The 12531-nt window shown below is 40.6% G+C and overlaps 1 long non-coding RNA gene across 1 annotated transcript; it reads right to left on the minus strand.

The window, feature by feature from the left end:
* Window positions 1–6221: 6221 nt before the first annotated feature.
* LOC124222252 (uncharacterized) lies at window positions 6222–8732 on the minus strand. The gene is made up of 4 exons (XR_006883979.2): window positions 8609–8732; window positions 8260–8392; window positions 7937–8019; window positions 6222–7586 (listed from the first exon to the last, which is right to left on the minus strand). It is a non-coding gene; the product is annotated as an uncharacterized lncRNA (long non-coding RNA).
* Between the last annotated feature and the right edge of the window lie 3799 nt (window positions 8733–12531).

Consider the following 12531-nt stretch of genomic DNA (forward strand, 5'->3'; position numbering starts at 1 on the left):
TACATCATACATCATACATCATACATCGTACATCATACATCATCATACATAGTATTAAAGGTCGAAACTAAAGTTTGGATGTCGGATGTTCAGAAAGTGACGTTACCGATCTCAAATCAGCTAGCCGAATTCCTCAGTCTCGAAACAACCGCGCAGTAGAGCGGACGGATGAGAGTCGCGCTCCGCAAATTTCGAGTACCGGGTTCTCAACCTCCCGGATCCCGCGTTTCGGGTCCGCTACGTGTTTCGAGTACCGGGTTCTCAACCTCCCGGATCCCGCGCTTCGGGTCCGCTACGCGGTGAAACTCGACTTCCAGGATAAGCGCTCCGTGGTTCCTGGTTCATGTCTACAATAAATTATTTCAATTCGTTTTTCGCGCAACCCCGAATTCGGTAGCTGTCAGTCCGCTAATAAAATTTCTCGACTTCCAGGATAAGCGCTCCGTGGTTCCTGGTTCATGTTTACAATAAATTATTTCAATTCGTTTTTCGCGCACGCCCAAATTCAGTAGCTGTCGGTGCGCTAATGAAATTTCTCGACTTCCAGGATAAGCGCTCCGTGGTTCCTGGTTCATGTTTACAATAAATTATTTCAATTCGTTTTTCGCGCAACCCCAAATTCGGTAGCTGTCAGTCCGCTAATAAAATTTCTCGATTTCCAGGATAAGCGCTCCGTGGTTCCTGGTTCATGTTTACAATAAATTATTTCAATTCGTTTTTCGCGCAACCCCAAATTCGGTAGCTGTCAGTCCGCTAATAAAATTTCTCGACTTCCAGGATAAGCGCTCCGTGGTTCCTGGTTCATGTTTACAATAAATTATTTCAATTCGTTTTCCGCGCAACCCCAAATTCGGTAGCTGTCAGTCCGCTAATAAAATTTCTCGACTTCCAGGATAAGCGCTCCGTGGTTCCTGGTTCATGTTTACAATAAATTATTTCAATTCGTTTTCCGCGCAACCCCAAATTCGGTAGCTGTCAGTCCGCTAATAAAATTTCTCGACTTCCAGGATAAGCGCTCCGTGGTTCCTGGTTCATGTTTACAATAAATTATTTCAATTCGTTTTTCGCGCAAGCCCATATTCAGTAGCTGTCAGTCCGCTAATAAAATTTCTCGACTTCCAGGATAAGCGCTCCGTGGTTCCTGGTTCATGTTTACAATAAATTATTTCAATTCGTTTTTCGCGCAAGCCCATATTCAGTAGCTGTCAGTCCGCTAATAAAATTTCTCGACTTCCAGGATAAGCGCTCCGTGGTTCCTGGTTCATGTTTACAATAAATTATTTCAATTCGTTTTTCGCGCACGCCCAAATTCAGTAGCTGTCGGTGCGCTAATGAAATTTCTACAACTTTACAATCTTCTCATAATCTTTTTGGTAAAATATGTCGATAAAAAAATTACATCAAACCTTACACATTATTTTTGATTTGTTCTCACGCTGAAAATACTTATTAGTATTCGAGGCATCGAGGTATAACTCGAGGTGCTTGGCGGTTTTCGTTGGAGGTAGTTAGGGGTGGTTGCGGGTAATTTCGGTGATTCAGGAGGAGAGGGACGAGGGTTTGTGCTCGGTGAGTAAAACACTTTTATAATATTTCACGGCAATTGTAATTATATTTTATCTGAAATATTTCAAACTTCTCATGTTTACATTGAATTATTTCAATTTATTTTTCGCGCAAGCACAAATTCAGTAGCTATGAATAATCTTATACAATTTATTATATTATTAATTAATTATTTAATCACTTACTTAATTATATTAATCCTTACACAATATTTTCGATGTGTTCTTATACTGAAAATATTTATTACTATTCAAGGTATAACCCGAGGTGGTTGAAGGTGGTCGGAGGTGGACGAGGAAGAGGACGAGGAGGACGAGGATTTGTGCTGGGTGAGTAAAACACTTTTATAATATTTGAAGGCAATTGTAATTATATTTCATCTGAAATATTACAAACTTGTCACGTTTACATTAAATTATTTCAATTCATTTTTCGCGCAAGCACAAATTTAGTAGCTATGAATAAGCTTATACAATTTATTATATTACTAATTAATTAATTAATATTCTTATAATATTTGATGGCAATTGTAATTATATTTCATCTGAAATATTACAAACTTGTCACGTTTACAATAAATTATTTCAATTCATTTTTCCTGCAAGCACATATTTAGTAGCTATGAATAATCTTGTACAATTTATTATATTATTAATTAAGTGATTAATTACATTAATCCTTACACAATATTCTTGATGTGTTCCTATACTAAAAATATTCATTACTATTCCAGGTATTACCCGAGGTGGTCGGAGGTGGACGAGGACGAGGAAGAGCTGGACGAGGAGGAGGACCAGGAGAACGAGGAGGAGGACGAGGTGGACGAGGAGGAGGCGGGGTGGGTCGTGGGAGAGGACCTCTCCTCTCCTCAGAGGAGGGAAGGGGGAGGGGGGGCAGGGAAGGGGGAAGGGCGGGCGGGGAGGGGGAAGGGAAGGGAAGGGCAGGGAAGGGGCGGGGAGGGGGAAGGGAAGGGACGGGAAGGGCCGGGAAGGGGCGGGGCGGGGAGCGGGCGGGAGGGGGAGGGGCGAGGGAGGGCGGGAGGGCGGGCGGGCGCGGGAGGGTGGGGGTGTACTGCTCTATTAACTCTAACGGGCTCACATTGACATCCGTCCTCCACTCTCTCCCTCCCTCCCGCCCTCCCTCCCTCCCTCCCTCCCTCCCGGCCTTCCGGCCTCCCACCCGCCCGCCCTCCCCCCCCGCCACCCCCCCCTCCCCCCCCCCTTCCCTTCCCTCCCCTTCCCACCCCTTCCCTTCCCTTCCCTTCCCTTCCCTTCCCTTCCCTTCCCTTCCCCCTCCCCGCCCACCTCTCCCCCTTCCCTGCCCCGCCCCCTCCCCTCCTCTGAGGAGAGGAGAGGTCCTCTCCCACGACCCATCCCGCCTCCTCCTCGTCCTCCTCGTCCACCTGGTCCTCCTCCTCGTCCAGCTCGTCCTCCTCCTCGTCCACCTCCGACCACCTCGGGTAATACCTGGAATAGTAATGAATATTTTTAGTATAGGAACACATCAAGAATATTTTGTAAGGATTAATGTAATCAATCAATTAATTAATAATGTAATAAATTGTACAAGATTATTCATGGCTACTGAATATGTGCTTGCACGAAAAATGAATTGAAATAATTTATCGTAAACGTGACAAGTTTGTAATATTTCAGATGAAATATAATTACAATTGCCATCAAATATTATAAGAATATTAATTAATTAATTAGTAATATAATAAATTGTATAAGCTTATTCATAGCTACTAAATTTGTGCTTGCGCGAAAAATGAATTGAAATAATTTAATGTGAACGTGACAAGTTTGTAATATTTCAGATGAAATATAATTACAATTGCCTTCAAATATTATAAAAGTGTTTTACTCACCCAGCACAAATCCTCGTCCTCCTCGTCCTCTTCCTCGTCCACCTCCGACCACCTTCAACCACCTCGGGTTATACCTTGAATAGTAATAAATATTTTCAGTATAAGAACACATCGAAAATATTGTGTAAGGATTAATATAATTGAGTAAGTGATTAAATAATTAATTAATAATATAATAAATTGTATAAGATTATTCATAGCTACTGAATTTGTGCTTGCGCGAAAAATGAATTGAAATAATTCAATGTAAACATGAGAAGTTTGAGATATTTCAGATAAAATATAATTACAATTGCCGTGAAATATTATAAAAGTGTTTTACTCACCGAGCACAAATCCTCGTCCCTCTCCTCCTGAATCACCGAAATTACCCGCAACCACCCCTAACTACCTCCAACGAAAACCGCCAAGCACCTCGAGTTATACCTCGATGCCTCGAATACTAATAAGTATTTTCAGCGTGAGAACAAATCAAAAATAATGTGTAAGGTTTGATATAATTTTTTTATCGACATATTTTACCAAAAAGATTATGAGAAGATTGTAAAGTTGTAGAAATTTCATTAGCGCACCGACAGCTACTGAATTTGGGCGTGCGCGAAAAACGAATTGAAATAATTTATTGTAAACATGAACCAGGAACCACGGAGCGCTTATCCTGGAAGTCGAGAAATTTTATTAGCGGACTGACAGCTACTGAATATGGGCTTGCGCGAAAAACGAATTGAAATAATTTATTGTAAACATGAACCAGGAACCACGGAGCGCTTATCCTGGAAGTCGAGAAATTTTATTAGCGGACTGACAGCTACTGAATATGGGCTTGCGCGAAAAACGAATTGAAATAATTTATTGTAAACATGAACCAGGAACCACGGAGCGCTTATCCTGGAAGTCGAGAAATTTTATTAGCGGACTGACAGCTACCGAATTTGGGGTTGCGCGGAAAACGAATTGAAATAATTTATTGTAAACATGAACCAGGAACCACGGAGCGCTTATCCTGGAAGTCGAGAAATTTTATTAGCGGACTGACAGCTACCGAATTTGGGGTTGCGCGGAAAACGAATTGAAATAATTTATTGTAAACATGAACCAGGAACCACGGAGCGCTTATCCTGGAAGTCGAGAAATTTTATTAGCGGACTGACAGCTACCGAATTTGGGGTTGCGCGAAAAACGAATTGAAATAATTTATTGTAAACATGAACCAGGAACCACGGAGCGCTTATCCTGGAAATCGAGAAATTTTATTAGCGGACTGACAGCTACCGAATTTGGGGTTGCGCGAAAAACGAATTGAAATAATTTATTGTAAACATGAACCAGGAACCACGGAGCGCTTATCCTGGAAGTCGAGAAATTTCATTAGCGCACCGACAGCTACTGAATTTGGGCGTGCGCGAAAAACGAATTGAAATAATTTATTGTAAACATGAACCAGGAACCACGGAGCGCTTATCCTGGAAGTCGAGAAATTTTATTAGCGGACTGACAGCTACCGAATTCGGGGTTGCGCGAAAAACGAATTGAAATAATTTATTGTAGACATGAACCAGGAACCACGGAGCGCTTATCCTGGAAGTCGAGTTTCACCGCGTAGCGGACCCGAAGCGCGGGATCCGGGAGGTTGAGAACCCGGTACTCGAAACACGTAGCGGACCCGAAACGCGGGATCCGGGAGGTTGAGAACCCGGTACTCGAAATTTGCGGAGCGCGACTCTCATCCGTCCGCTCTACTGCGCGGTTGTTTCGAGACTGAGGAATTCGGCTAGCTGATTTGAGATCGGTAACGTCACTTTCTGAACATCCGACATCCAAACTTTAGTTTCGACCTTTAATACTATGTATGATGATGTATGATGTACGATGTATGATGTATGATGTATGATGTATGATGATATGATATGATGTATAATGATTTTAGTTTTCACATTTCATACAAGAAATACGCACTTTATCTCTCCTGCCGATTCCAGACCCAAGCGGCCAGGCCCTTCGATGGTCAGCCGTTGACTGAAGATATATTTTTCAGTGAACGGGTCGGCTGATAACGCTGCCGTTCTGCGACAGTTGGATGATGAAAAATTTCGCTCGTATCTTTCAAATGTGTGTTAAAATACACTCGAAGTGTTAAGAAGCTTCGTTCTTTCTCTCCCCATCACCTTTTTAGGTCTTTAAATCACTACGCAGCGTTAAATACCGTCTCATACACGAAGCATCCATTTCATCTCGTTCAAAATTAGCGCATCCGTTATGTATTGCAGTTACTCTGAATTTTATTCCATCCGAATACTTTTCGAAAAACAATTCTGCTCCTCCACCCAACGCAGATACTTCACTTGCGACCAGCTAAAACAGCGTTTCGATTCTATGCCTATGAAAATTCAAGATCGAGAGAGCAAATGAAAAGTTATTGGAATAATTATGAATACTAATGTTATGGAATACATCGAGCGCGTGTCGAATAGAATCCCATTTCGAAATGAATAATTCTTCTGTTTTCGTATCATAGCTAATCTAGTAATATAGGTAAATAGGATGGTTGGAGGTGTTCGGAAATGGTAGGAGGTGGTCGGCGCTGGCAGAAGGTGATAGGGGGTGGACGAATGTGGCCATTGATGGTCGGAGGTGGCAGGGGGAGGTAGGAGGTGTTCGAAAATGGTAGGAAATTTCAAAAGTTAAAGTCGACGATGATCCGGTGCATCAATTTTATCGTTACAGATTTTCTTTTCCCATGAGGCATAGAGTATTCAACAACGATAATGCAGTCCTTAAAATTCATCATTCATCTCTGTCCGGAAAGCTAATTCGCAAGGCGTGGTATTCTAGATATGTCAAAACTAAGCTAGCGGCACGTGTTTGCATTGTTAGAAAAATACCCGTACTCTACATACACTGTTTCTAATCTTTCGCTACATTTGGCTTAATCCCCATGCTTCCACAGCACGAATAGTCGGAAATGTTTTTGATTATCCATAATAAAATAAAAGAAGTAACAAAGCTTAAATTTATTGTTAAAGCTCTAACGAATACATCAAACTGCGGTCGAATTCATTTATTATTTGCACATGACCTTTGTATATTTGATAAATTATTCCTAAATACATTGAAACATATGTATTTATAATGAAATATCATGCAATGGGCTGTGTAAACTATAAACTATAATTTCTATCAAATAGCTGTTTTTATATCAACAGGGCTTTGAGACTCAGTTAAGTTGGATCTCGATTTTTGCCGTTGTATGTAGGACATTGGGTTACGAGAACAAATGCGAATTACGAAGAACTCCGTATTAGAGATAAGGATATTTTAGTTCAAGTATACCTATACACAGAAATCCGTATGTGAATATACTAAAACCTCTGTGTTTATTGTAAAAGTCCAGTTTTAAATATGTGCATATATGTATATACACGTGCATAAGTATATATATACATATATACACATACATGTACATAAATAATTGCCAAGAAATTAGAAACACTCACAACTTGTCGCAAATAGAGTAAAACGTAAGGTTAATAATATACAAATTACACAAGCGCACCATAAAACATGGCAAGGGTAATCCTAGTGCAGTGATTGTATAAATATACATTTACATATACATGATATAAATTAATAGTCTAGAAAAGAGTATTTAGAGAGCTTATCTAATTCCGATCGTGTCACAATAGATCATTAACATAATCAATATACGGTTAAAGCTGTATTAGCTACATTCACTATTAGAGATAATATTTTTTATCCATTTTTATAGTTATTTAATTTCTTGTACAACAATTCTTCAAATTTCACCGCAAAATGCCCAACGAGTTCTCGTAGTGCAAATACGAGTCCAATTACCTTACAGATGGCATTACATTGATTTTTGCCTTCTCGCGTCGAGTTATAAATACAGAGAAATCTCAATGTGAGCTTATTTCTATAAGATTTATTGTAGTGCTATATTCGTAGCTGTACCTGTTATTCTATATTATATACTGTCCTAAATTTTAAACACACAGCACAACAATGGCTGAAAGCACAATGGCAAGAAGAAAGGAGCAATTTGCATCTTAATAAATCTTTTCTTCTTTATACGTAGTACAGCGATGTCACGTCGGAGGATATGTACTGGTGGATCACTAGGTGGGGCACAGAACTGAAACATAATTATGTTGAAAATCTTCAACATCTCTTACAGAAAGTAGGTACGTTGCCAGACCTTATATACCAACAATGAATATTCATGGATGCTATATTCATAAATACTTACAAAAGTAAGCTAATATTTTACCCGCAATTGCTTATTACTGATAACTTGATATGATAATATTCCCTCCCCGCCCCTCCCCGCATACATCTACTTCTACTCCTACTCTACTCCAACTCCTACTACTACGACTACTCCTATTCCTACTCCGACTTCTACCACTTCTACTTCTACTCCTACTACTCCTACTCCTGATCCTACTCCTACTCTAATGAATATGATAAAAATGTTATACTCACAGTGTACAAGTCCTGGTCATCCTCGTCCTCTTCCTCGCTCACCTCGATCACCCGGAACCACCGCGAACTACCTCGGGTTATACCTTGAATAGTAATGAATATTTTTAGTATAAGAACACATCAAAAATATTGTTCAAGGATTAATATAATTAATTAATTAATTGATAATATAATCAATTTTATTAGCGCATTTGAAGCTACTGAACATGTGCTTGCGCGGAAAATGAATTGAAATAATTTATTGTAAACGTGACAAGTTTGTAATATTTCAGATGAAATATAATTACAATTGCCATCAAATATTATAAAAATGTTTTACTCACCGAGCACTAATCCTCGTCCTCCTCGTCCACCTTGTTCTCCTCGTCTTCCTCGTCCTCCTCCTCGTCCAACTCCGAACACCTGCAATCACCGCCAATCACCTCCAACAACCACCGATAACCACCACGGGTATACCTGCAATAGTAAGAAATATTTTCAGTATAAGAACACATCAAAAATATTGTTCAAGGATTAATATAATCAATTTTATTAGCGCATTTCAAGCTACTGAACATGTGCTTGCGCGGAAAATGAATTGAAATAATTTATTGTAAACGTGACAAGTTTGTAATATTTCAGATGAAATATAATTACAATTGCCATCAAATATTATAAAAATGTTTTACTCACCGAGCACTAATCCTCGTCCTCCTCGTCCACCTTGTTCTCCTCGTCTTCCTCGTCCTCCTCCTCGTCCAACTCCGAACACCTCCAACCACCGCCAACCACCTCCAACCACCTCCGACCACCTCCAACAACCACCGGCAACCACCTCGGGTTATACCTGAAATGGTTATTAATATTTTCAGTATAAAAACACATCAAAAATATTGTGCAAGGATCAATATAATTAATTAATTAGCAAATAATATAATAAATTTAATTAGCACATTTATAGCTACTAAATATGTGCTTCCGCGAAAAATCAATTGAAATAATTTATTATAAACGTGACAAGATTGTAATATTTCAGATGAAATATAATTACAATTGCCATCAAATATTATGAAAATGTTTTACTCACCGAGCACGAATCGTCGTCCTCCTCGCCCACCCTGTTCTCCTCGTCTTCCTCGTTCCCCTCCTCGTCCACTTCAAACCACCTCCAACAACCACCGATAACCACCTCGGGTTATACCTTGGAAGTCGAGTTTCACCAGGTAGCGGACCTGATGCGCAGAAACTACGGAGCGCTTGTCCCGGAAGTCGAGTTTCACGACGTAGCGGACCTGGAGCTCAGAAATTACGGATCACTTGTCCTGGAAGTCGAGTTCCTCTAGGTAGCGGACCTGAAGCGCAGAAAGTACGCAGCGCTTATCCCCGAAGTCTAGTTTCACCAGGTAGCGGACCTGAACTGCAGAAACTACAAAGCGCTTGTCCCGGAAGTCTAGTTTCACGACGTAGCGGACCTGGAGCTCAGAAACTACGGAGCGCTTGTCCAGGAAGTCGAGTTTCACCATGTAGCAGACCTGGAGCTCAGAAACTACGGAGCGCTTGTCCCGGTAGTCGAGTTTCACCAGAAAGCGGACCTGGAGCGCAGGATCCAAGAAGCTGAGAACCCGGCACTCGAAATCTGCAGAGCGCGATTCTCATCCGTCCGCTCTACTGCGCGGTTGTTTCCAGACTGAGGAATCCGGCTAGCAGATTTTCAAGCAGATCGATCGGCAGAAAGTTACATCTAAACTTTGGTTTCGAACTTTAATACTATGTGTGATGATGTATGGTGATATGATATGATGTATAATGATTTTAGTTAAGTTCATACAATAAATACGCACTTTATCCTTCCTGCCGATTCCAGACTCAAACGGCCAGGCCCTTCGATAGTCAGCCGTTGACCAAAGATATATTCTTCAGTGAACGGGTCAGCTAATAACGCTGCGGTTTTCTAGCAGTTGAACGATAAAAAATTTTGCTCGTACCTTGCAAATGTGTATTAAAATACACTTGAAGTTTCAGGAAGCTTCTATCTATCTCTCCCTATCACCTCATTATGTCTTTAAATCGCTACACTGCGTTAAATACTGTCTCATATACGGAGCATCCATTTCATCTCGATCAAAATTAGCGCATCCGTGATGTATTACAGCTACTCTGAATTTTTTTCCAACCGAAGATTTTTCGAAAAACAATTCTGCTTCTCTACCCAACGTAGATACATCACTTGCAACTAGCTAAATCAGCGTTTTGATTTTATGCTTACGAAAACTTAAGATCGAGAGAGCAAATGAAAAGTTGTTGGAATAATTACGAATAATAATGTTATGGAATATATCGAACGCGTGTCGTATAGAATCCCATTTCGAAATAAATAATCCTTCTATTACCATATTATAGCCGTATTATTGTAGATAATCTAGTTTATCTCCAGGAAAATTATAAAATTTATAGTATGCATCACGTATTAATCGTAAATGGATTATATATGTTGATACCGTACATGGACCGCATATACGTATATACATTTGGGTCTCTGCATGATAATTACATCTGATCCATTATTATTTATGATCCGTGTATAAATTTTTCTCTCGGGTACCTATACTTTAATTAAATCACTCTTTTGCTACGAATTTTGCAAGAAATTTATTCTCATTATTAATTTCTTGTATCGCCGACAAGTCGGTAACGCTGCAAGTCTATAAGTACAGACAGGCTATGTACTGGCTTGGGCTTATCATTGCGAAGACTGTGTTACTCGGATGGTGAATGCAGCCCCAGCATCAAGTCGAAATCGAACTCTCTGATGTTCTGCAACAAGTTTTCAACTCTACCGTTGGAATATCTCAGGGGGCGCAAGCGCACGACGATTTTCGGTTGTCACACTAAAGCCCATTAGGGCAACTGTCTATATCACGGTCTTACATACAGGTTTTGAAACTGCGGTGGTGGGGGTAGGCTAGGAGTGACTCAATTGATATTGAATCAGTTTGTAGTTTACGGTTTCGGCACTGCGTCGCTACTATCTAGTAGGGCTGAGTTACAGAACGTCAGAGGTGACACGGGTGACCCTACTAGGTTACAGCGACCCTTGCGGCCAATCTAAGAATTATTGAAAGCGCACTCAAGAAGTGGGTCACCCCCACCACCAGAGTTGCAAGACCTGTATGGGTGCTTTCCATTTATTAACTCAAATCGACTTGTGTCGGTATTTCTGTTGTAACCGGCTAATCTGGGCAAAGGAATACACCAAAAATAGCGACACAAGTCGACTTGAGTCAGTAAATGGAAAGCACACTATGTAAGACCGTGATCTATATATTCTTCAGTCAACGACCATACAGAGACCTAGTCACGCCGACGGTCGTACATACAAGTATGGAAACTGCTCGACTTTTTTGGCGGAGGGGGTGTCCCGCTTATGTGTAGCAAAGTCCATAGTTCGCTGAATGTTCGTATGGAACGCTACATGCAAGGGGTCCACAGCCGCGCCTGTTCAGTTTCCTTGCGAGTCAAAGATGGATAGTTATTTTGTTTTCCACTGACCCTACTCATACCACTTGTTTCTTCAAACCTTGAAATGAGAGTTTATTAAAGTATTTGTGAAAAATTCATCACAATTAGTACAATGAGTTTTGAAATTTTATTTATAGAAAAAATGATATAAAATCTCATCACCAACAATAAAACCGCAGTTATTATATGCTCAATAGCGGGGATGAAAATTTGAAGCATTTTTTACATTTGTGTATTTCAATTCAAACGCTCAAGCTTAAATTGAGTATTTTGGATTCCGCCTCACCATGTAAATTACTTTTTTGGAAAAAGCAGGCAAATAACATTTTGTGCAGAAAAATTTCATTTTGGATAGAGAATATATATCAAAAGCATATATAAACAGAGGTATTTGAAGAGAAAAATGCATGCGTCATTACATTTTTCAAACGTTTATTGATTTACACTTCGGCACACAGCACCATCTCATCATTATCTCGTTATATAATACTTTTCGGAACAAACTTTAAAATACAAAAATTCTCGAAATAAGATTGCGTATGATAATTGTTTAGGACGCCGCCATCTGGTAAAATATCGGGACCCCTTGCATATCGCGAACCATGTGGCCAATATTAGAACTACACAATTCATGGACCACGGTCATGAACAGTAAGCGGGACACCCCCACCCCAGAGTTTCCAGACCTGTATGTACGACCGTGGTCAGATCCATAGACACGGTCTTATATACAGGTCTGGAAACTCTTATGCTGGAAGCCACGATTCATGGAGACTAGAGTAAAGGAGTGCGAACGCATATGGCGGAATCGTCGAAAAGTGGTTCGTGAAAGCGATGAAAGATCTTGTAGTCCGGGATGTATCCGCAAGCAATACCGGCGCCTGGTTACGAATAGGATACATACGTGAGGATCGACGATTCAAAATCACCGCGCTGACGGAGCTCGCAGTGGTAGCGCTGCCAGGCGGTTACAATCCGCAGATCGTTCATCACTCTCACCGACAATTTGGCTAGCATTGCGTTCGGACCATAGACATATAAGAATAGACCGCGCGAGCTCGGAGGTAGCCCGCTGGTGAGTGCGATAGCGGGATGCG

This window comes from Neodiprion pinetum, chromosome 6, assembly GCF_021155775.2.
Source record: "Neodiprion pinetum isolate iyNeoPine1 chromosome 6, iyNeoPine1.2, whole genome shotgun sequence".
Classification (NCBI taxonomy): Eukaryota; Metazoa; Arthropoda; class Insecta; order Hymenoptera; family Diprionidae; genus Neodiprion; species Neodiprion pinetum.